This window comes from Erpetoichthys calabaricus, chromosome 1 (assembly GCF_900747795.2).
Source record: "Erpetoichthys calabaricus chromosome 1, fErpCal1.3, whole genome shotgun sequence".
Lineage (NCBI taxonomy): Eukaryota > Metazoa > Chordata > Cladistia > Polypteriformes > Polypteridae > Erpetoichthys > Erpetoichthys calabaricus.
In genome coordinates, this window is record NC_041394.2 from 345,763,020 (window position 1) to 345,775,021 (window position 12,002).

General features: G+C 40.2%; 1 protein-coding gene across 1 annotated transcript in view; it reads left to right on the top strand.

Annotated features, from left to right (window-relative positions):
- Positions 1 to 12,002, top strand: part of LOC114668277 (uncharacterized) — a 555,445-nt gene that overhangs the window by 361,400 nt on the left and 182,043 nt on the right. The window lies entirely within an intron of this gene.

Below are 12,002 nucleotides of genomic sequence, written 5' to 3' on the forward strand. Positions count from 1 at the left end.
TAGAGTTCTTCAGAAAGATTGATACAAAGTTTAATTTTTCTTAAGGGTGATCCTAGTGGTTATTGTCAGGATCAGGGTGTGACCATGAGGACTTTGGACTTTGTGATGCCTTAGATGACACTTTGTATGATCTTCTTGAGCAAAGAGAAGATTTAATAAAGAAATAAATTGTTCTGCTGAGAGGTCAGCACCGCTACTAACCGTAATGTGATTAGAAGAGAAGTCAAACAATAAAATGGACACCGGTCAGGGTCATGGTGGACAAACAGACATTAATGCTATTAAAAACAAAGCAATAAAACAACATTATTGGGTAAATACGGTTAAAACAACTTAACTTTTAATCAGCCATATAATCAGACCAATGAAAACACTTTAGCAGTCAGAGGCTGTGAAATAAGAAAATCCTTAATTAAAAGAACACATGCTAAATATTTAGAGCAATTAACAACTGCACAGTCAGTGATGCCTTAACACAATAAAATTCACAAACACCTCTTAAAGAAGATATTAAAGATGATGAAAAGCAGAATGACGCCATGTCTTATAAGCACAGGACCTCTCAGTGAGGTCACAGAGCAGCCTCAGCATGTCACCTGCGTGTTCATCAGAATGGAACATCAGAGCTGGACAAGTCACCGGTGCTCCAGACTACAGCTGGTCCTTCTTCATGGGCAGAGTGGCCTCTCTAGATCCCCCTATATTTACATGACTGACGCAATGGCTCTCTGCCCTCATGACAGTGTATACTCATTGATGCAGCACCTAAACTCCGAGTGACCTCTCCATAACCGAGACTGTTTGAAGAGACTGAGACCTGGAGACACTAATGGTTTACATGGAGGAGCCCTCTGCCTGTCTTTCTATCTGTCAATCCTTATGTCCTTACTTATCTCTCTTCACGTTTACAATCTATACTCCTGTCTTGTCACCTCTGGATTTTACTCAGCTGTGTCCTCAGATCTCTGCTCTACCATGTGACGCTGGACAAAACATTGCCTGCATTCTCCCAGTATGTGGACTGTAACACCCGGGGAAATAAGACTATTGATTTACTGTATGCAAACGTTAAAGACGCATACAGCGCCACCCCGCTGCCTGCGCTTGGGAAAGGAGATCATAACCTGGTTCAGCTTCAGCCTCACTATAAACCAAAAGTTAGAGTCCTACCTGTAACCACACGATCATTCAGGAAGTGGACCCCGGAGGCTGAGAATACTCTGAGAGAACTTTTTGGAACTACAGACTGGGATATCCTGCAGGGATCTCATAATGAGAACATTGAGGAAGTTGTTGACTGCACTACTGACTACATCAACTTCTCTATGGACATTGTAGTTCCAGTAAGAACAGTACGCTGCTATGCTAACAACAAGCCATGGATTACAAGTAACATCAAGGGCCTTTTGAATCAGAAGAAAAGGGCTTTTAAAGACGGTGATCAGCATGAGCTCAAGCGCGTGCAGAAGGAACTCCGAGTCCAACTCAGGGCGGCGAAGGAGCAGTACAGGAGAAAGCTGGAGCAGAAGTTGCAGAATAACAGCATGAAGGAAGTGTGGGATGGGATGAAGATCATCACTGGCTGCAGCTCGAAGCGGGGTACCACCATTGAGAGAGACGTGAAGAGAGCAAACCAAATGAACACCTTTTTTAACAGGTTTGACCACCCTAACCCACTCTCACTCTCACCTCGGAGTACTGCACCCTCCACACATCCTTCTGCTGATACCAGCATAGGAAAAACATCCCCACCCATAATAACAACAGCGCAAGTGAGCAGAGAGCTGAGGAGACTTCGTGCCAGCAAAGCAGCGGGTCCAGATGGAGTATCGCCACGACTGCTGAAGGTCTGTGCATCGGAGCTGGGGGGTCCTCTACAGCGCATCTTCAACCTGAGCCTGGAACAGGGGAGAGTCCCGAGGCTTTGGAAAACATCTTGTATCACCCCAGTCCCAAAGGTATCACGTCCTAGTGAGCTGAATGACTTTCGGCCTGTTGCTCTGACATCACATGTGATGAAGACCATGGAGAGGCTGCTGCTTCACCACCTTAGGCCACAGGTTCAACACGCCCTTGACCCTCTGCAGTTTGCATATCAGGAGAAGGTGGGAGCGGAAGATGCCATCATCTATATGCTACACCGATCCCTCTCTCACTTGGACAGAGGCAGTGGTGCTGTAAGAATTATGTTTCTAGACTTCTCTCTTCAACACAATCCAACCTCTGCTCCTTAGGGACAAGATGACAGAGATGGGATTAGATTCATACCTAGTGGCATGGATCGTGGACTATCTTAAAGACAGACCTCAGTATGTGCGTATTGGGAACTGCACGTCTGACATTGTGGTCAGCAACACAGGAGCGCCACAAGGGACTGTACTTTCTCCGGTCCTGTTCAGCCTATATACATCGGACTTCCAATACAACTCGGAGTCCTGCCATGTGCAAAAGTTCGCTGACGACACTGCTATCGTGGGCTGTATCAGGAATGGGCTGGAGGAGGAGTATAGGGACCTAATCAATGACTTTGTTAAATGGTCCGACTCAAACCACCTACACCTGAACACCAGCAAAACCAAGGAGCTGGTGGTGGATTTTAGGAGGCCCAGACCCCTCATAGACCCAGTGATCATCAAAGGTGACTGTGTGCAGATGGTGCAGACCTATAAATATCTGGGAGTGCAGCTGGATGATAAATTAGACTGGACTGCCAATACTGATGCGCTGTGCAAGAAAGGACAAAGCCGGTTATACTTCCTTAGAAGGCTGGCTTCCTTCAACATCTGCAATAAGATGCTGCAGATGTTCTATCAAACAGTTGTGGCGAGCGCCCTCTTCTACGCAGTGGTGTGCTGGGGAGGCAGCATTAAGAGGAAAGACGCCTCACGCCTGGACAAACTGGTGAGGAAGGCAGGCTCTATTGTTGGCATGGAGCTGGACAGTTTAACATCTGTGGCAGAGCGAAGGGCACTCAGCAGGCTCCTATCAATTATGGAGAATCCACTGCATCCACTAAATAATGTCATCTCCAGACAGAAGAGCAGCTTTAGCGACAGACTGCTGTCACTGTCCTGCTCCACAGACAGATTGAGGAGATCGTTCCTCCCCCAAACTATGCGACTCTTTAATTCCACCAGGGGGGGTAAACGTTAATATTTAACATTATACATAGTTATTGTCTGTTTTTTTTCACCTGTATTATTATCATTCTTTAATTTAATATTATTTATTGCATCAGTATGCTGCTGCTGAAGAATGTGAATTTCCCATTGGGATTAATAAAGTATCTATCTATCTATCTATCTATCTATCTATCTATCTATCTATCTATCTATCTATCTATCTATCTATCTATCTATCTATCTATCTATCTATCTATCTATCTACAGTCCCACCAAACTGGTCTGTGGCTGAGTGAAGATAACATGGAGGACTGAGGAGTGGATCAACTGTGTGAGGGGCTGTGAAGTGAAAATTATCAATTTGAGACACTTGACGTGAGGAATCTCTGAGGTTCTCAGTGATCAAACATTCACAGATATTTGTATGTTTTTACTTCTACAGTTCTATCCAATACTCAACTTATATCAGACACAGGTGGACTATGTAAGTGCAATCTGATCACATTTGTGTGGACAAGAAGAAAATCTCAAAAGCCTCTAATGCTCAAGCTTCTCCCAGTTTACATAATTAGCATTCAGCCACACCCCACATACCTTTTAAGGACAGAACCACAACAAACCAGAAAACAAGGAAACAAATATAAATAGCAAAATAATGAAAAAGGACAGAAACAGAAGTTAAACCTGGTAACACCAATTAGGTGTTGTGATGGATGGCCAGGGCCCTTTCATCTCCATAACAGAAGGACCGGAAGTTCCCCCAGATCGTTAGGTGGCAGCCCCCCTGGGTTGCAGCAGTGCCTTGGATTTACACAGGTCTCCATGGTAGATGTGGTATGTCACTGTTGGCCTTTGGTGCCACCAACTATATCAGGCTTCCACAACACGTTGGAGCACTTCTGGATCATTCTGATGGGCCACCTGAAGTGCTCTCAGGTGCGAGATAAAAGGGACCGCCTCACTTCACTCAGAGAGCCAGAGTCAGAAGGAAGAGGGACAAAGCTTGCTGGAGGAGGAGAGAAAGCAGAAGGAGACTGAGAGCAAGAGAGAGACATGGAGAAGAAAAGGCAAAGAAAGAGCTGTGTGCTTTATTTGTGCTTAGTGTTTTTTGTACTGTGCGTTGGTGGGAAACGGTTGGAATGGTTGGAAACGATTTTAGTCTTCAGCAGAGAAGACTGCATAGGAACCACACTAAAATCTTCAGAGTTCTCAAAGGCATAGATAAAGATGATTCAGCAGATTCTTTCATTTAAACAGAGAATCATAACTTATTACTTTGTTTGATGGTTCAAATTAATTTTGGAAGCAGGTCGAATCTGATATAACTGTGTACCAATATCTACCCTGAATCTTCAAAATTAATATCAATTAATTCATTAGACAGATGTATCCAAATAGTCAGCCACAAACCCAGCTACATGCAAACTGCTGACATGGTGACTTCAAATTGTTTACAATGCCGGATGTCTCTGAATTCATCAGCTTATGATGGCAGGTGATTGGAGTCATCACCAGTGAATCTGTCTGCAAGACTCTCATAAAAATACACACTTGAGGTGTGACATCACAGAAAACAATTAGCAAATTGGTAGGCATTTCACATTGCTCTGAAAAGATGAATGTGCATCAAATACATTAAAAAAGTGATCATTGTATTGCAGTAAGTATACAGTTTTATTACAGTAGCTCTTTATTTAATCTTCCAGCTTACTATGTTATGGTCATTGACGGGAACAGCACAATTGTAATTGTATCACATATTCTCATAAAAAGTAAATGTATAAATTAGATTGAGGTCCATGAATGAAACTGACTAGCCTAATGTAATCACAAAATTCAGTGAAATTGATGTATAATGATTATCTTTAAACATTTACCCTTGATTCCTGTTTGCTATATCCTTGCTAATATATGTAGCAGCTCCTTCAAAACAGGTTCAGAAAAAAGTATGCGGGACAAAGAAGTGATTGTGGAACAATTTACTCAAACAGTGTAAGAAGAATACACAAATATAAAACAACAACAAAGAAAACTGAACTATTCAGTTCAGAAAAATTGTGTTGATGGGAGACCAAATTTGGACTTTAATTGTTCATAGGATGCAAAGACATTATTTATTTACAAAAATTAAAGACTGTAAGTTTGAAAGGGTGGAAAAAGGTGGTTATCATGTAGAGGTGCCACAGATAAAATATTCTCTAACTCAGCGGTTCTCAAACTGTGGGGTGTAACAAAAAAGGGTGTGCAAATGTTGCCATATGTGGTGTAATTTCGTTATTCGCAGGGAAATTTTAAACTTGTAGCAGTATATCGGCAGCAAAAAATATAGGAATAAATTTTATTAGGGTTCCAAAAAAACGTTAGGGGGGCACGATTAAAACTGTTATGAAAACTCGGGTCGCAAATACTTAAAGGTTGAGAAACACTGCTCTAACTTAAAGTTCTTCCTACATCGGTTCCATATTCTGAGTGGATGAAGTACAATTGGGTTGTTAGTATACTGACGATACTTTGTATTTACTGGGTGGCTTCCCTTTATTTTTTAGATTCACATCCCTTACGCGGCTTTATCAAATACACTGACATTAACCGCATATTATTTTTTTAGTTTAAGGCATCTGATTGTAATCAACCTGTAACCCTATAATGGTGCATGGAATGGCCAGACTAGTCCAAATAGCTGCTTTAGCGTTGTTACTCTCAGTGCAGCACTGAGTATTTTAATCCACTGTATCTGAGTGTGGAAACACAGCTCTACGGCAGCTGATAGGAAAGAGAATTATCGGGATACAGCATCAAGCATATGCTGCCTCAGCCATTGGCACAGTCTATTTGAACTCTCCCATTCGGCAAATGCTTCAGAGTCTTTCCTGCACAAACCTCGCGGTTCAGAAACAGTTTCATCCCAAGAGCTATAAACACACTCAATCAGTCCATCAAGTGCTCCTGGTAGAATGTTTGTACATATAAGTCTATACATGGAAGAACAAACAATGGTGTAGAAATAAAAATGCATAGTAATGTAAATTCTAAGCAAACATTTAAATGTAAAAGGAGTAACACATTAAAAATAGCTTGCCTTAATGCTAGAAGTATCAAAAATGAGGTAAGTGACTTGGAGTTGTATGTAGCAGAGCATAATTATGATATTATAGCAATAACGGAAACCTGGCTAAATAACAAAGATGGGGATGAGTGTAACATAGAGGGATACACATTTTTTAGGAAGGATAGACAGAACAGAAAAGGAGATGGGGTTGCTGCTTATGCCAAACAGGATTTAAATGTAAGTTCTCTTCAGTTGGATGATGAGCCCCATCTTAGTGAGGACATGTGGCTTCGCATGGAAAATATTAGGGAAAGAGGTCTTATTTTAGAAGTGTGTTATAGACCACTGTGAGATATGGCTGGCCATTCATCCCGGCCAATAACCCCAGGCCGCTAGATGGTGCCATCCTTGCAGTATGGAGGTGCCCCTAATGTCAGCAGGGAATTATGGACAACAGAGTTTTTATGCACAACCCTGCTGGCTACCATGGGGTCCGCCAGGAGTCGCTGCAGGGAGGCAGAAGGACTTGTATGTTCCCTATAACCCGGAAGTGCGTCGTAGTCACAGTGACAGAGGCAATGACATACTTCCGGGATGAAGAAAAAGAGAAGTTTTTACCTGACCCGGAAGTGATAGAAAGTCACATGGACTGAGGGACAGAAACACTTCCAGGTCATGGACTATAAAAGGATTGTGGGAGAGCCCAGCAGCGAGCTGAGTTGGGAGGCAGGGTGACTAAGGGTCTGGGAGTGGAGGATTGTAATTCGTTTATTGTTTATTATTGAGAATTGGGGAGTGGAGGGTGCATTGTGCACTGTATTATTATAATAAATATATCTGGATTTTTATCTGGTGTCTGATGTATTGTCCAAGGGTTCAAGGAAGCGAGAGCGCCCCCTATCTGTCACACCACCCAACTTAGACAGTAATTTCAACACACATCTTTTTAGTAATAAGAAAAAGGCAAGTTTACTGGGAGATATTATAGTCATGGGAGACTTTAATTATCAAATTATTCTCGGATAACCTTGCTAATGGAGGAGCACAAGAGCAGGAGTTTTTAGAAGTAATCAGTGACTGTTTTCTAACACAGCATGTTAAAGCACCAACACGGGGTGAAGCTTATCTGGATTTAGTATTCTGTAATAATCAGGATAGAATTGAGGGTGTAGAGGTGATTGAACCACTAGGGGCAAGTGACCATAATGTAATACAATTCTCAGTATTTTGTAAGAGTACAGATGCAAAGACTAAAATTGTTAAATTGAACTTTGGTAGGGCTAATTTTGAGCAGATGTGATAATGTCTAAGTAGGATACACTGGGATAAGCTTTTAAGTGTGGAGACAGTCGAGGAGCAGTGGAACAGGTTTAAAAATGTGTAACGTAATGCAGGACAGATACATATCTAAATTTGGAATTAATAGGAAACTAAAAAAACTCTACGGTGGATTAATAAAGATTTTAAAAAGAAGTTGCAAAGGAAAAAACTGCTTTATAAGGCATATAAGACTAATGACTACAAAGTGAATCGTAGAGCGTATGAGAACATGAGGGCAACCATTAAGAAGGATATCAGAGAGGCTAAAAGACAGTTGGAGAGGAATATAGCTGATAAGGTGAAAGAAGACCCTAAGAGATTCTTTCAGTATTTTAGCAGTAAAAGAAAAGTCAAGGAGGAGGTCAAGTGCATCAGAGATAGTAAAGGGGAATTAAAAGATACAGACAGTGAAATAGCGGATGCCCTAAACTTACATTTTTCTGAAGTGTTTACAATTGAGCAAATGGATAACCTCCCAGAGGTAACAGGGACTAATAAGGAGGTACTGAGGGATTTGGAAATTGTAGAGGGAGAAGTGCTGCTCAGATTAAATAAGGTGAAATCAAACAAATCACCAGGACCAGATAATATTTACCCTCGAGTTTTTAAGCAGTCTAGCGAGTACAGATATAAACTCTTGATACATATTTTTAGGAAGTCATTGTGCACTGGAGAGATTCCAAAGGACTGGAAAATGGCAAATATCATCCCATTATATAAAAAGGGTGACAGGGCAGATCCAAGCAACTATATGCCAGTAAGCTTAACATGCATCACAGGAAAATTAATGGAAGGAATTATTAAGGATAAGATTGAGCAACACACAAGGACAGGAGTTATTCTGAACAGTCAGTATGGGTTCAGAAGATGGAGGTCATGTTTTACTAGCATGCTGGAATTTTAAGAGGAGGCAACAAAAGGACACGATCAAAGTGAAGCTTATGATATTATTTATTTGGACTTTCAGAAAGCATTTGATAAGGTGCCACATGACAGGTTGGGTATCAAATTAAAAGAAGTGGGAGTTCAGGGTGATGTTTTTAGATGGGTGCAGAATTGGCTCAGACACAGGAAGCAGAGGGTGATGGTGCGAGGAACCTCATCAAAATTGGCCGATGTTAAGAGTGGTGTTCCACAGAGTTCAGTGCTAGGGCCGCTGCTATTTTTAATATATAAATGATTTAGATAGGAATATAAGTAACAAGCTGGTTAAGTTTGCAGATGATAGCAAGATAGGTGGATTAGCAGATAATTTGGAATCTGTTATATCATTTACAGAAGGTCTTGGATAGCATACAGGCTTGGGCAGATTTGTGGCAGATGAAATTTGTCAGTAAATGTAAAGTATTACACATAGGAAGTAAAAATGTTAGGTTTGAATACACAATGGGCGGTCTGAAAATTGAGTTTACACCTTATGAGAAGGATTGAGGAGTCATAGTGGACTCTAAGCAATCGACTTCCCGACAGTGTTCAGAAGCCATTAAGAAGGCTAACAGAATGTTATGTTATATAGCACCCTGATGTGTGGAGTACAAGTCCAAGGAGGTTATGCTCAACCTTTATAATGCACTGGTGAGGCCTCATCTGGAATTCTGTGTGCAGTTTTGGTCTCCAGGCTACAAAAAGGACATAGCAGCACTAGAAAAGGTCCAGAGATGAGCAACTAGGCTGATTCCAGCGCTACAGGGATTGAATTATGAGGAAAGATTTAAAGAGCTTAGCCTTCACAGTTTAAGCAAAAGAAGATTAAGAGGTGAAATGATTGAAGTGTTTAAAATTATGAAGAGAATTAGTACAGTGGATCGAGACTGTTATTTTAAAATGAGTTCATCAAGAACATGAGGACACAGTTGGAAACTTGTTAAGGTAAATTTCACACAAACTTTAGGAAGTTTTTCATACACAAAGAATGATAAGCACTTGAAATACCAAGTAGTGTGGTAGACAGTAAGACGTTGGGGACTTTCAAAACTCGACTTGATGTTTTTTTAGTAGAAATAAGAGGATAGGACTGGCGAGCTTTGTTGGGCTGAATGGCCTGTTCTTGTCTAGAGTGTTCTAATGTTGTTCTAATTACCTCACTGTAAACTTGCATCACAGTTATAATATTTCACAACCTGAGCCACTTATGCTTTCATAATTTATATTTTTCATTGTTTTTTTAATTGTATTATTATTATTATTAAAAATGTTTTTGTTTTTGTTATTTTACCATTTTATAGGAAAATAAGTTTATGGAGGATTTGCATATGGAATCTCATTGTACCATACAATAACAATAAAGGAATTCAATTCAATTCAGTAGAAGAGAGTGCATATTTACAGATGATGACGACTGGCTTCTAAGTTGATTTAGATTTCCAGGCACTATCTTCTTGGAGCTTTTGATATTTTTCAGATGAAATTCAGTGAAGTATATATATCACACTATACAGATAATTTTTTAACTTCACTTAAATAATGTATACTGTTATTAAATGTGGATATGGTGGACAGTGGTAACGATGAACTGGCACCCCGTTCAGGGATTGTTCCTGCCTCGCGCTGTATGATTCCTGGGACTGGTGCGACCCTGGATGGATAGATGCTGGAATAATTAAACATGCACTGTGAAGATATTTCAATGTTCCTTAAAAGTTTTGAAGAATCAGCATTCTAAGCTTACGGATTGCTTGTCATTTATTAAAGAGCTGATTGTGTGGCTGGACAGGAATTGGGTGTTAGTACGTTTGAAGGAGACAGTACTGCTGCAATAAATTATTTCATCGAAGGTCACGCACCACACAGAAAGCTTCTTGCAGGAGGCAGGAAGAACCTCTGGATGGGGCACCAGCTCCTTGCTACCATTGCGCCATTGTGGCCCTATGTTTAATACATGCTTTAATTAATTTCATCATGAAAATTATATCAAGTATACATCTTAGTATTTGATTTGTTCAGAGAGCTGTAATATCATGATTGTAATGTAATCTGTGTAATGTTTGTGTAAGAGAAAGCTCATTTAAGAAGCAACACATAGAGTACCTAGAAGAACACATAGAATACGAAGCATTTAACATGCTACTTTAGTTACGATGGGATTTGAGAAACTAGTAAATTAAAAGATTTTAAGATGAAGTTTATGACATTCTACTTTAATGACAAAATAAACTATGTGATGAAAGTGGAAATTTTGAGATTAAAGTTGACAGTTTAACCTTTTTTTCCACTGTGTTTCTATTTTTTTTTCTTTTCTCTCTACCCTAATAAGCTTCCATATGACACTCAGACGGTGGGCTATGACTCACATTTCATGGCGACTTTGATATCTTACCACTTCTTCTTTATTTCAGGCATTGTGTGACTTTCTGAACTTGAACTTTCGATTTACTTCCTTTTGTTGTTTATACAACTGCTTAAACCAACAAATAGTACATTTTTCTTTGCATCCACTTGACATTCGCTGATATTCTTCTTTTTCCGTGCTTTTGCCATTGTCTTTTCACAGAATGCTGAACTAAACGGAATATTTACTGTATATTGAATTGCATATTCAAAGATGCATAATTCTGGGCGGAGTCGGGGAGGGAAGGCAGGTGCATGCACGAGCGTTACATTTCACACTGGCTGGGATTTATGTAGCATAAGTGTGTGGAAATTGGCTTATGCATGGTTTTCTGCATCTGAATTTTTTTGTGCATACGCACATTTCGACTTCTGTCCATACATGTTTTAGTGTGAATTGTACGCACAGCGTTATGCATGAGGCCCCAAGTCTGGATTTAACATACAATTAAAGTCTCCGGGCATTATAATTTTATGAGTGTTCAAGTTAGGAATGGATGCAAATACGTTTTGGATGAAATATCTTTCACCCACATTGGATGCATAGCTATTTATCAAAATCACTTTGCAATTAAACAAATTACCCATAACCATCACATATCACCCTTCAGGATCTGATACTACATCTGATACCACAAATGAAATTGTTTTGTGAATTAAGATTCCCACACCTCTAGTTTTCTTTGTATTGCTGGAGTGGAATATTTGGCCTGTCCAGTCTCTTTGAAACTGAAACTGATCCTTGTTGATTAACAACAACAACATTTATTTATATAGCACATTTTCATACAAATGATGTAGCTCAAAGTGCTTTACAGGATGAAGAAATAGAAAAAGACAAAATATAAGAATAAAATTAGGCAATACTAATTAAGATAGAATTAAAGTAAGGCCAATGGTCAAGGAGGACAGAAAAAAAAAGTCCAGATGGCTGGAGAAAAAAAAAATCTACAGGGGTTCCGAGGCCACGAGACCGCCCAGACCCCCTAGGCATTCTTCCTAACATAAATTGTCTCAATCAGTTCTCATGGTTTTCGGGCTTCACGTAGAAGAATTTGATGATGATGGTCATGTGGACCTCAGCCTTCAATCCATCAATGTAGGGACAGCATGGTGCTTTGATCAGGTGGTGATGGTGCAGATCGCCACCACAGAAAAATAGAAAGAGAACAGCAGAGAAAATT